This window comes from Artemia sp. Qi Xiang Cuo, chromosome 12, assembly GCF_049724085.1.
Source record: "Artemia sp. Qi Xiang Cuo chromosome 12, ASM4972408v1, whole genome shotgun sequence".
NCBI lineage: Eukaryota > Metazoa > Arthropoda > Branchiopoda > Anostraca > Artemiidae > Artemia > Artemia sp. Qi Xiang Cuo.
Genome location: NC_142805.1, coordinates 68,108,690 through 68,120,656, shown reverse-complemented (window position 1 = coordinate 68,120,656; position 11,967 = coordinate 68,108,690). Strand labels below are relative to the sequence as shown.

At 35.9% G+C, this 11,967-nt stretch overlaps 1 pseudogene; it reads right to left on the bottom strand.

Annotated features, from left to right (window-relative positions):
- Nucleotides 1–664: 664 nt before the first annotated feature.
- LOC148946437 (RNA-binding protein 47 pseudogene) lies at nucleotides 665–11,090 on the bottom strand (annotated as a pseudogene).
- Between the last annotated feature and the right edge of the window lie 877 nt (nucleotides 11,091–11,967).

The following is an 11,967-nucleotide window of genomic DNA, read 5'->3' as shown; positions in this document are numbered from 1 at the left end:
TTATTATGCATATTACGATTTAAGAATTGTTTTCTTAACATTTTTCCTCCTAAACAGCCCCAGTTCTAGGCTTATAATTTACCTTAGTTTTAAATATACTAGCCTAGATCAAATTTGAATGGAGATTGTAGCAGAGACGTTCCTAGGGTCGGTGGCGACCTGAGAAAAATTAATTACAGCCCCCCCCCCTCCCGACAACAATATAAGCAAAACAAGCCGAATCGAAGTGAAAAATTTGATCCCTGGTCACCACTCTAGCCCCCCCCCCCAGCCCCGGCGTCCAGGGAATTGGGTCCTGTACACCCTACCCTCCCCCTTTGAACGGCTCTAGATGGTAGGCAAGTTTAGCAAAAAGCGAAGAACTTGATTAGTCATTCAGCCTCAGTTTTCAACACAGACTAGTCTAGCAGGGTGGGGATATAAACTCTCAACAAGGGCAGGGGAGACAAAAGTAGGTTAATACCATACCACTTGAAGCTAAAATAAGGGCTCTTTGAAGAAGTCCTAGAGGCAAGGCACGCGTGGTAGGCTACTGAATACTTTATGGTAAAATTCTAGTTCAGCCTAGCTACTTTTTACTATCTTGCATAGGAAATTTAAACTTTCAGGGATGGGTCTACATACTAAAGTATGTCCCGGAAGGTCATTTGTGATTAGGTCTAGGCTATAACAAAATTAAACTTACATTTGTCACGATCTCCTCACTGACCATTGGCTCAGGCTCTGTCCACTCGACGGCTACTCTTTGCTCAAAAAGAAGAATCTTTTGTGGCAGTAATTTGCGACGTGCCATCGCTGCTGCTCTGTCGCTTTCATATTCCACATACACGCGATTTCGATTTGTCAGCAATGCCAGGGTAGCAAATGACGTCAACAACTCCTTCAGTAACTCGAGATATTTCATCAAAGATTTCTTCTCGATTTTTATCTTTGGGTAGGCCCCCAATGAACAGCCTACAATTATCAATCGAAACAGTGACCCCTAGACGATAATTGGGACGAATTAGAAATCTATCAAGTTCCTTCACAGCCCTGGCTGCCTCTTCCGGGGTTGAATAAGTTACAAAACAAAAGCCACGATTTGTTCCAGAAAAATCCATCATCAGCCGCATTTCATAAAAAATCCCACTTTTTCAAAAATCGGCACTAATGTATCTTCGAAAATATCTCTCGGAAGCTTACCAATCAAAACTTCGCTTCCTTTTGGAGGGGGCCCCATCCAATTGGGTGGTGGGCCGCCATATATGCGCTGACCATTTTCTTGAACCAATTTATACCCCGTTCTGCTAATTAACTGCAGTATACCAGGAGTCTGATATTCGAAAATTTCCAACTTGAACTAGTGACAATTTAGACTACCCTTCTTATCTAAGATAATTCCCCAACTGATATTTCAAGCATCCACTTGTTGACTGAATGGAAATGTAACCTTGAATCCTGATTGGTTAATATTTGTTGCTAGCTGCCTAAATGTCAAATGAAAAATTTGACCGTTATGAAATGAAGATATTCCGAAATAGTCAAATTATTTTCAATGAATTTGAGAACAGCAATAGACTGTTTATGCAGTGGATTTTGAAATGCCAAATAAAAATGTGTATTCTAGTCTATTTAATAGGATTGAAGTTTGGTTAGATCAACGTTTAATGGGTGTAATTATGAGCAGATATAGTGTAGGGAGTGGAGGCAGGGAGGATGGAGGACCAGACCCTAAATTAATACCGTACCAAGAAGTCAATAAGAATAGCGAAAAAGTACAATACGAGATTATAAAAAAAAAAATGTTTGCGAGTATTAACAATTTCTTTTCAACCTTTCTTCTCACCAGAGGTGTTTTTAGAGGATGGGGCACTTGCCTCAAGTAAAGAAATTTTATGGGGCGGGAAATTTCAAATAAACTAACGGTTATATTCAGTCTGTAATTTTTGTAATTGGTACTTATCGGTTTACTGGAACACACGCGGCAAGAACCGCATATATAATCTCAAATATACTAATGAAAAACAGGTTTTCTCTGCCTAGTGAGGTATTGCTCACTCCGAGAAAAATATTTAAGCTTTAGTTTTTGGGGGTTGAAGGGGCAAAAAAAGGTGCATAGGTTAGGTTTGGTTTGGTTTGATTACGTTTTAAACATTCGCTGGGCTTCTCCCCAACCCCCCTAATGGAAAAAGATGTCGCCGAAGTTTTTGTCTAGAATGCCATATTTTTATCATTTATTTATTCATTTCATGATAATCACACAAGCTTAAATTCTCTTTGTGTTCCAGCTAACCGACAAGTACCTTGTAAATTGTAATTTTTATTTATACCAAAAAAAAAACACAAAATATACATATACGCAAACGGGACGTGTTTTCACGTGTTTTCTTTTATTTATTTTTTTAAAATAAAGTAGAGACACACTAAATAAATGGAAATAATTCATAAATTATTAATAAACTAATAAGATAAATTAAAAATATAAAAAAATAATCAAACAATAATAACTGAATAATTTAATTAAGAAATTAAAAATAAACGTGGAAATTAAAAGTTTTAGTGTCCTTCTTTATTAAAAAAAAGAGATTGTAACCTAAGAGAATCCCCATTTACACTGTTTTGTGCCCCAGAACGAAATTTTTACCTAGACAGTGCCACCCTCTAAAAGTCATAGAATTTTAATGAAACTTACACCATTAGATTCAGCGTATCAAAGAACCCAACTGTAGAGGTTTCAAGCTCCTATCGGCAAAAATATTGAAATTTGTATTCTTCTACCAGAAGAAATCACGGATGCGTGTTTATTTTATTGTTTTCCCCAAAGGTGGTCGTATCGATACAGTAATCCTAAAATATCGTGAAACCGCTCATTCAAACGGAAATTAAAAGTTCTAGTGCACTTTTTAGCTGACAAAAAAAAATTGGAAGGCAACTAGGCCCCCTCCCATGCTCATTTTTTCCCCAAAGTCACCAGGTTAAAATTTTGAGATAGCCATTTTGTTCAGCATATTCGAAAAAGCTAATAGCTATGTCTTTGAGGATGACTTAATCCCCCACAGTCCACGGGAGAAAAGCTGAAAACTATGAACTTAGCCCATTGTTTACACGTAGTATTGGTTATTGGGAAGCATTCGGACGTTTCCAGGGGGTATTTTTTTTCTGGTTACGGGGCGGTCAAGGGGAGGGGGTTTCGTCAGAAGATCTTTCCATGGAGGAATTTTCCATGAATAGGGTGCCGGATTTCCTAGCATTATTTAAAAAAACTATAAATGCATTCTAAGACAACACTAGCTATACATGACATATGAAGCTAAGAGAGGAAAGGAAATAATAATGGAAAAATAAAATAAAAAAAAGGTGAGAAAACGAGGATTTTGTTCAGCCAGTGGCACAGCCAGTGTTTTGCCACTGGCGGACAAAATCCTCCTTTTCTCACCCTTTTTTTATTTAATTCTTCTTTTATTACTTCCTTTCTTCTCTTAGCTCCAAATGTTAAAAACGATCAAAAATCGAATTAAAAAAACATGATTTTCCACTGAAATTAAGGAGCAACATTAACACTTTAAATGAAAAGAAGTTATTACGTATATGGTGGGATTTACCCCCTCGTTAATACCTCGCTCTTTACGCTAAATTTTTTTTTAGCACTTTCAAAAGATCTATTTATTCTAATTAAACGGTCTTTGTGATTCAGGGGGCATTCTTAAAGAATTGGAACAAATTTCAAACTTTAGCGCAAAGAGCGAGGTATCAAACAGTTCGTGGTAACTAACTGTAAGTAAGGTATCAAACAGTAACTTTAGCGCAAAGAGCGAGGTATCAAACAGTTCGTGGTAACTAACTGTAAGTAAGGAGCGACCCGGCTCAATAGTAACCGAAACTCTAAAAAACTGAATTTTGGTATAAATAGACATATCAAAAGAATCTGCTTATCATGCTGATTCCAAATATATATGTTTCATTAAGTTTAATTATGTACCCATCAAAGGCTATTAAGATTTATTAAGATGTGTAGTACCCATCTGAGGTTAAGAGCCTGAGAAGATTTACCTGATTTTCAAAAAAAGGGCAAAATAGTAACAAGTAACTTTTTTTAAGTGCGGAAAAACTTTAGCGTGAAGAGCGAGGTGTTAAGGAGGGTGCGAACCCTCTAATATACGTAATAATTTCTGTTCGCTTTAAGTTTTAATGTTAATCCTTACTTTCAGTTGAAAAAACTTGTTTTTTAATTTAATTCGCTTTAGAAGTGGCCATTGGCTAGACCGGTACTTATTGGTACCGGTATACCTCGGGTATGGCACCCTGGGCGCCCATAAGCTGAATTCCAGGGGGGGGCAAACCTCGTCTAATTGGTTAATGCTATATAATAGAAATCTCAGAACCAAAACATAAAAATAAGGCAGCATAATTCAGCCAGGGGGGCGGGAGCCCCCCCATATGGTTGCCCATGTATGGCACCTATTTTTTTTTACTGGTAAGAAAAAAAATTAACAGAAAAAACTCAGATAATATTTAGTAAAATACTGTTAAAAATGAATGCATATTACGAGTACTTTTGTAATAACATTTTGTTTGCTATGTCATGTGGTGAAAATTTATTTGTAAAGATGCTAAGCTATTTCTTTTTTGTTTCTTTTTTTTAACGAAAAGGTTCTAGGATTGGGTTACTACACACATCTGGAGCTTGTATCATGGGTGGACTCGGCAAAACCAAAAATATACGAGGAGGGCTACCTCTCCCTCCAACTTCACTCTTAAGACTAAAGTCTTAAAGGTCTTTAAGAATACTTATCATTCAAATTCAATGGCCTTTGATTTTGAGTAGTTCTTTCTTAAAGAATTGTGACAACAAGTCAAGGTTTAGCGTAATTAAGTAAAACAGCAATTTTTTTCGCCTGAAAGTAAGGAACAACATTAAAACTTAAAACGAATAGAAACTACTCCGTATATGAGGAGGCTGCCACTTCCTCAACCCTTACTCTTTACGCTGAAGTCGTAAAGGTTTTTGAAAAGGCTCTTCATTCAATTTCAACGGCCCTTGCATTTGAGCAGTTTTTCTTAAAGTATTGGGACAAAAAGTAAAACTTTAGCATATCAAGAACAAGGTTTGCGAAAGAGGCAGGCCCCTTCATATACGCAATATTTTCTATTCTGTGCAAGTTTGAATGTTGTTCCTTACCTTCAGTTGAAAAAAAAGTGTTTTTTTTTCTTAATTTAGTTTCTAACCATTTTCAACTCATGCCAGGAAACACCTTTCCCCCGTGGAAATTTTCCCTGAAAACTTTCATCTTCACGAAAAATTATTCACATAGAAAATCTCCACCCCTCATAAATCCCCCCCCCCCCAAAAAAAAAAATTCCGAATATTTCCCAATAACAAATACTATATTTCGACAATGGGCAAATTGCGTAGCTTAAAGTCCTTTCCCCAGGGACTATGGGGATCATGTAATCCCCAAAGGTATGGTTATTACACTTTTCAGCTATGCTGAGTAAACTGGCAATTTGTAAATAAGTCGTCAAAATTGCCTAATTAATTCGCATTTGCTGATACTGTGTATGGTTTATTTTCCTATTGTTTTTTTTCGATTAATATTTTTTCGTATTATTTTTTCCTATTGTTTATTTTCCAAAGGTGTCTTAATCTATTGTAGCCTCGTCACCTCCATTAGTGAATCAAATTTACTTCTCTTGAGAAGCTAGCAGAACTTTATAGCGCTTATTCGATTTTTGTAACTTTTTGGATTTTACATAATCTCTGAAATCTTAGAAACATTTGAAAGTATTTTTGAGGATTCGCAATATGAACAGTAATCTAAAATTATATTTTTTTTTAACATTAACAATATTCTAGTTAACATTCCAGAAAAAAGTAATTTCTTCCAAAAAAATGCATTTGTGACAAATAATTTAGTTTTTATTTTTCATTTTTTTGACTAGTTTTATTTTATTTACTATTTTTTCTTTCCCTCATCCCATATTAATGTTAAGACGTCTTGCCTGCATAAATTCAAGTCCACATACTCTCCGTCTAAGAAATCACGAAGTTAAAACTACCAAAACCACCTTGACGTCCATGACATCTACCTGCCTAATTTCGTCTTTAGATTGAACAACACGCTGAAAATTATCAGAAAATTGTTGAGATAGAAATTCCGATATTCTCAGCATTTTTGGATTATTCTCTAAAAGAAAATTAGAAGTAATATGATATCTTTGGTTCAGTGAACTGATAAAATCTGAGGCTAAGCTCTGATTCTGTGCATTTTTGTTCTTTCTGTGCAAGTTGCAGCCGTAGACACGTTGCAAAATTGATCGTATCACAGAGAACATAAACCATTAATATCTTTTAGAAAGCAAAATTCAATTTGGAAGATGGCAGCACAGACTTATTTTATATTAACGCAAATGCTGAGGTGATCCTAATTGGTGAACTTGATTTTGAAGAGAAGGAAGAATATAAATTGACGGCTAAAGTGACTGATGGTCTATCGTTAAGCCTAAAGTTCAAGTTCTTTGATTGTATTAGCATAGCCCTGCTTATTGTGCAAGAATTGCTGGAAATATAATACAAATATCGACGCAAAAATAATTTTTCAAATTCTGAAATATGTTTAATGGTGTTTAAATTGTATTTAAATTATGTTAAAACGATTAAAATTAAAAGAAAATTATATTAATAGCGGTTAAAATTTTTACTCGCTACAGGACCCAGTGACAGTGAAAATTTAAAAGACAACAAAACACTTTTTAATACAAAAATAATAATAGTAGTCTGAATATTTCGGTTTCACATCCACCTTCATTAACGCTTCAAATCCTGGTAGCGTGGCACAGTACCATGTGATTTGTATTTGGAGGCCAAGGGGTAGCATATGCTTCGTAGTTGTAATCTTGGGACAGGTTTTGTCCCACCAACCTGTCCCACCATGCTGTCCCACCAACCCTTTGTCCTTCACCCATTTAGTTACCCTAGATATCCTAGTATAAGGGGTTGGAACCACTGTGTAATTTGCTATTTTGCAGAGGGGGGAGTTTCTCCTCCCAGACCTTGGTTTTCCTAAGAACCCAAGTTTACCCCCCTCCCCCCCTGTCAAACGCTTTACGAACAGAACCAAAGCAGGTAATTGTTTTGTCGGGCACGTAATTGTTGATGTATCGGACTAAAATTGATGAAAAAATTGATAAAATTTTTTTTTTTTTACTGAAGCAAAATAATCAAAAAAGACAATTAGTTTCGCTCATTTTGGAATAAAACAGAACCATTTTCGAAGGAATCTTAGGATATTTTTCGAAAGCTCTTAAACTTATTTTCAAAATTAAATTAATTGTAACTATTATTACGATTGGTGTTTGTATTAAAATTTAATTTTGAGAGTAAATTAATGGGCATCAAAAAAATATCTTAAGACCAGGGGGGGGGGGTACAAAAAACATAAAAGAACAAATCAGAAATTTTTATATGGATTTTGTTACGTTTTTATGTGTCGGTCAAATTTTTTTTTGGGGGGGGTATAACTTTATAACGTGTCAGTATAACTTTTCAAAGTTGTATAAAAATGATTATTCTCACTTCTTGATGATAGTTTACCATCCTTGAGTAGAACCAAAGCAGACAGTCATTCAGTATAGGTATTTCATATATCCTATCAGTTCTGTGAGCCACTTGGGACAATTGGAGACCAGACCATGTCCACAGGACTTACCAGCAAGTGAGCGACCGAGACTGATTCACATTATATGAGCTTCACCCAGTGGGAGACAGATTTAAAAAAAATTCAGGGGATGTGTGGTAACAATTACATACTTTACTGCCATACTCTATATCCATATTAGTCAGATAAACCATTCACCTGGTTTTCCTTTGAGAAGATAGGCATTAGTGGATTCTTTTGGAGGAGAATTCGGTTGAGTTCATGTGTCTTGTCCTATGTTTGAGTCTGGATAGAAATATTATTGCTCATTTTTCCGAGGACACTATTTTATCTTATGTGCATTTCTATTTGAGAGGGTGTTGATTTTCAGGAATTTTTTACACGATTTGGTACGTGCCGAACTGTATATCAAAGCGTGGCAGAACTATGTCAAACGTTATGGGGACTGAGCCACGCATATGTGTACTTTATTGCGTGTGGTGGCACTAGAAAGAGAATCTGGTAATCCGGGATGTGCAGCAGGTGGCAAGAAGTTAACAATTCATTGGCTCAGATGAGTTGAAAAATGTCCTTCAAAAGTTACTTTTTATTATTGAGAAATCACAGTGAGGGTTGATTTTATAAATCAAGAAAGATCGGATTTTGGCACAGCAGGTCTTGGCTCTGTTGTTTTGTTTCTTTTTTTTAATAGAAGAGCTTTACACGTAGTACTATGGGCCTTTTTCGTTGTTACTTAAGAACTAACCTTACGGAGCTTAAGCTAATAAAAATACTCAATGAACAGATTGCAGCAGCAAACAACCCAAAGCCCCCATGGCTGCGCATTTTCAGAGCTTCAATTTGAAATAGATCTCATTCAGCATTTTCTTCGTTAAAATCCTGTTTTATGACCTCTTCTCACTGTATGTGTCTACTACTTGATTTTGTCTACTTCAAAAATCTCAGACAGAATTTTTTTTTGACTTTACAGAAAAAGTCATCTAAGCACTGCACAAACTTATTAAAAGTGAAAAAAAGTGCTTAGAAGCCAAAAGGCTGAAATTATTTGAAACAGCATTATGGCACCGTATCGATCTCATTAGAAACTGTCATAGCACAGCTGGCATAACTTTTCAGAGTTGCATAAAAATGATTATTCTCACTTCTTGATGATAGTTTATCATCCTTGGGTAGAACCAAGGCAGACAGTCATTCAGTAGAGGTATTACAGATACCCTATCAGTTCTGTGAGCCACCTGGGACAGTTGGAGAACAGACCATGTCCACAGGACTTGCAGGTAAGTGGGCAACTGAGACAGGTTCAAATTATATGAGCTTCACCAAGCGGGAGACAGATTAAAAAATTTTAAGGGAAAGTTTGGTAACAATTAGATACTTTATATCAGATGCTATATATCAATATTAGTCAGTTAAACCAGTCACCTGCTTTTCTTTTAAGAAAATAGAGATTAGTGGTTTATTTTGGAAGAGAATTCAGTCGAGTTCATGTGTCTTGTCCTATGTTAGTGTCTAGATAAAAACACAATTGCTCATAACTGCGAGGACACCATCCTATCTTATGTGAATTTTTATTTGAGGGGGTTTGGAATTTCAGGAATTACTTACATGATTTGGCGCGTGCCGATCTGTGTCGAAGCGTGGTAGAACTATGTCAAGCGTCATGGGGATTGAGCCAGTAGAAAAGGGGGTACCAGCCCTGTACGAACACCGTGCTGCCATCTACAATTTAGTCTAACGCTGACGGGATATAATTTTTTTCAAGGATTATCGATCGAGTCTAATGGGGTCAAGGTCAATTGATTTGTTGTTGTTCGTCTAGGTGTATTGTCTCCGGAACAAAGTTTTCACATGCGCATTGACGGGGGGAAAAGATGTATTGATCTAGGACAAGAGGAGGGAAGTGGATTTCCGAGAACTTGATTTACACAATCGGTGGGGGAATGTATTGATCCGATAACGGGAAACAGGACCGTGTCTTTGTCTAAGCCAATCAGGGAGTCGGTTACATAAGGTTTCCCATTACATCATAATTTGCCCTTGAGATTTCGTATATAACGGACATGCGTTGTGATTAAACTTTCATAAAGTTCTATGACACCATGGAGAAAACATTGAATATCTTTGACTTGGAAGCTTTGGCTACAGCGATTTATAATGTGAGTTCTTTTTAGTAAATTTTCCTACTTTATTTCCAAATAAAATTATTTTACATAGTCACCCCTCTAGTAGATTCAAAGTATACCCCCCCCCCTTCACACACACACAATACAAACTCCACTATATGATGTTTATAATTGCTAGAAAGCGTAAAATACATTGTTTTTACCTTGTAAACCTCCCCCCTCCCCCCTCTGTTTATGACTTTAATTCTTCCAATGGAGATAACTCTGTTTTTGTTAAATTCAGTATCTTACCTAAAAGTAACTGTCAACTTTCTGTCAATCCCTTAATATACTGACCGCATTATGACAAGCATTTCCGCAGAGATTTAAAACCTTAATTATTGATATCTGTCATGTACATCCTGCTTCTTAATCCTTACGATAGCGGTTTAACCAAAGGTTTCACTGAAAAAGGATAGTTTTTCCCATTAAGTTAAAACAGTTTCATGCAGAAAGAGATTGCGTTAATTAAGCTAGGCCTTAACGCAACCTGTATGGAAGTAGAGAAATGAGCTATTTCCAAATTAATGTCTAACAAATATTTTAAGGACATTATTTAAAGGGGGGGAAGGGGCAATGCCTAATTTCTAACACCTTCGTTGTAAGGAGAAAACAAACTGTTTCTACGCGTGAAAATTAAGGGGGGTGGGTTTAAGAAAAAGATCAATAGCTTTATTATGTATAAATTGAATAGCATTTTTACCTATGATCGTAAATTTTAGACTTATAAGCTGTGTTAACAATCTTTTTATCTTATTTAAAGCCTATAGACTTGAACATTTAAAAATTTTTCTAAATGGTAAAAATAGAAACATTGATTTCTATCCTAAGGCTACAAACTAGTGATTGTCAAGTTTTATTTTTTCACAAGTTGTGCAATAAAAACGTATGATTTCCATGCATAGTATATCTCTAGTAAAATTTTACTTTTTTCTTTGCTGAAAAGGGGTGGAGGGGGCTTCTTTGCAATAAACGCTTTCTAGATAAAATTATGGTTAGAGGGCGGGGGGGAGTACTAATTTTTTTTCTTTAAAAAAGGGAATCATTATTTCATACTAATTTTTTTTTCTTTTTAAGGACAATTATGAAGAATGTGTGCCCCCTCCATCGAAGAGAGCAAGAGAGGGCGAGGCAGCCCCTATGCAGTCTGGTCAAAAAACAAAAAGACAATGGGCCACAAGGATGGAGATCCCCGCTGTACAAGCCGTAATAGCTAAACTATCCAGGGGCCGCTTTACCAGCCCTCTGTTTCCTCCATGCAAGCTGCTTCTCCAGGGCCTTCAAGAACTGCCATGTCTATTTCAGATCGTGAGGTTGCCCTTCAGCATGCTTTGCCAGGACCTTCAGGTACACAAGTGCAGCCGGAATATAAAAATGTAAGCATTTCTACCTGATTATAGACATATTTATCTATTTCTTCCAATTTTTTTACCCATTTCTTTTCACTATTTTTCAACACTGTAAAAGTATTTCAGAGATATTAAAATGTTATTTCCGCTATAATCCCCTCCCTCCACACCCCTTGTTTTATATTTCACTGCTCCCTCCCCTCAGAGATACCTAAATATAATGTAATTTTTTTGCTTGTCAAAGAAACCGCTCTTTTTCTATCACCTTATTTTCTCTGCCTACTGTAGGCATCTTCGCTATCTTTTCAACCTCATAATAATATTTTTAGCTAATTTATAGTTTACTGTTAAAGAGTCCTTTATCTCACCATGAAAATTTAATATGAAATTATTTTTTTGATGGGTTGTTTGAACGAAATCAAAACTTTCCATGTCATCTTTTAGATTGTATTAAGTTGGAACTTTCAGAATATATAGAGTAGGGAACTAAATGCTACGGCTAAGCGTGTTTTTAAATAATAATCCAATTTTTAAAAATAGGGATGATTTAGACACTTTGAAAATAAGCAATTTTTCTTTTATAGGTTGTTCTGGTTCCGTATTCGCCATCGATTGAAGAAGAAGATATGTCTATGGAGTTCTACAATAAAGCATAGTCTATCAATGAAGCATCGCTTATCAATGAAGCATTGCCTATCAATGAATGGTATGATAACACCATTGAAATTCCAGATAACATTGATGATTTTTAGCCGATTATTTCAATGTAGATAATAGCACAGTTGAGCAGGGGGAGTTGAGTCCAAACACATAACAAATTTT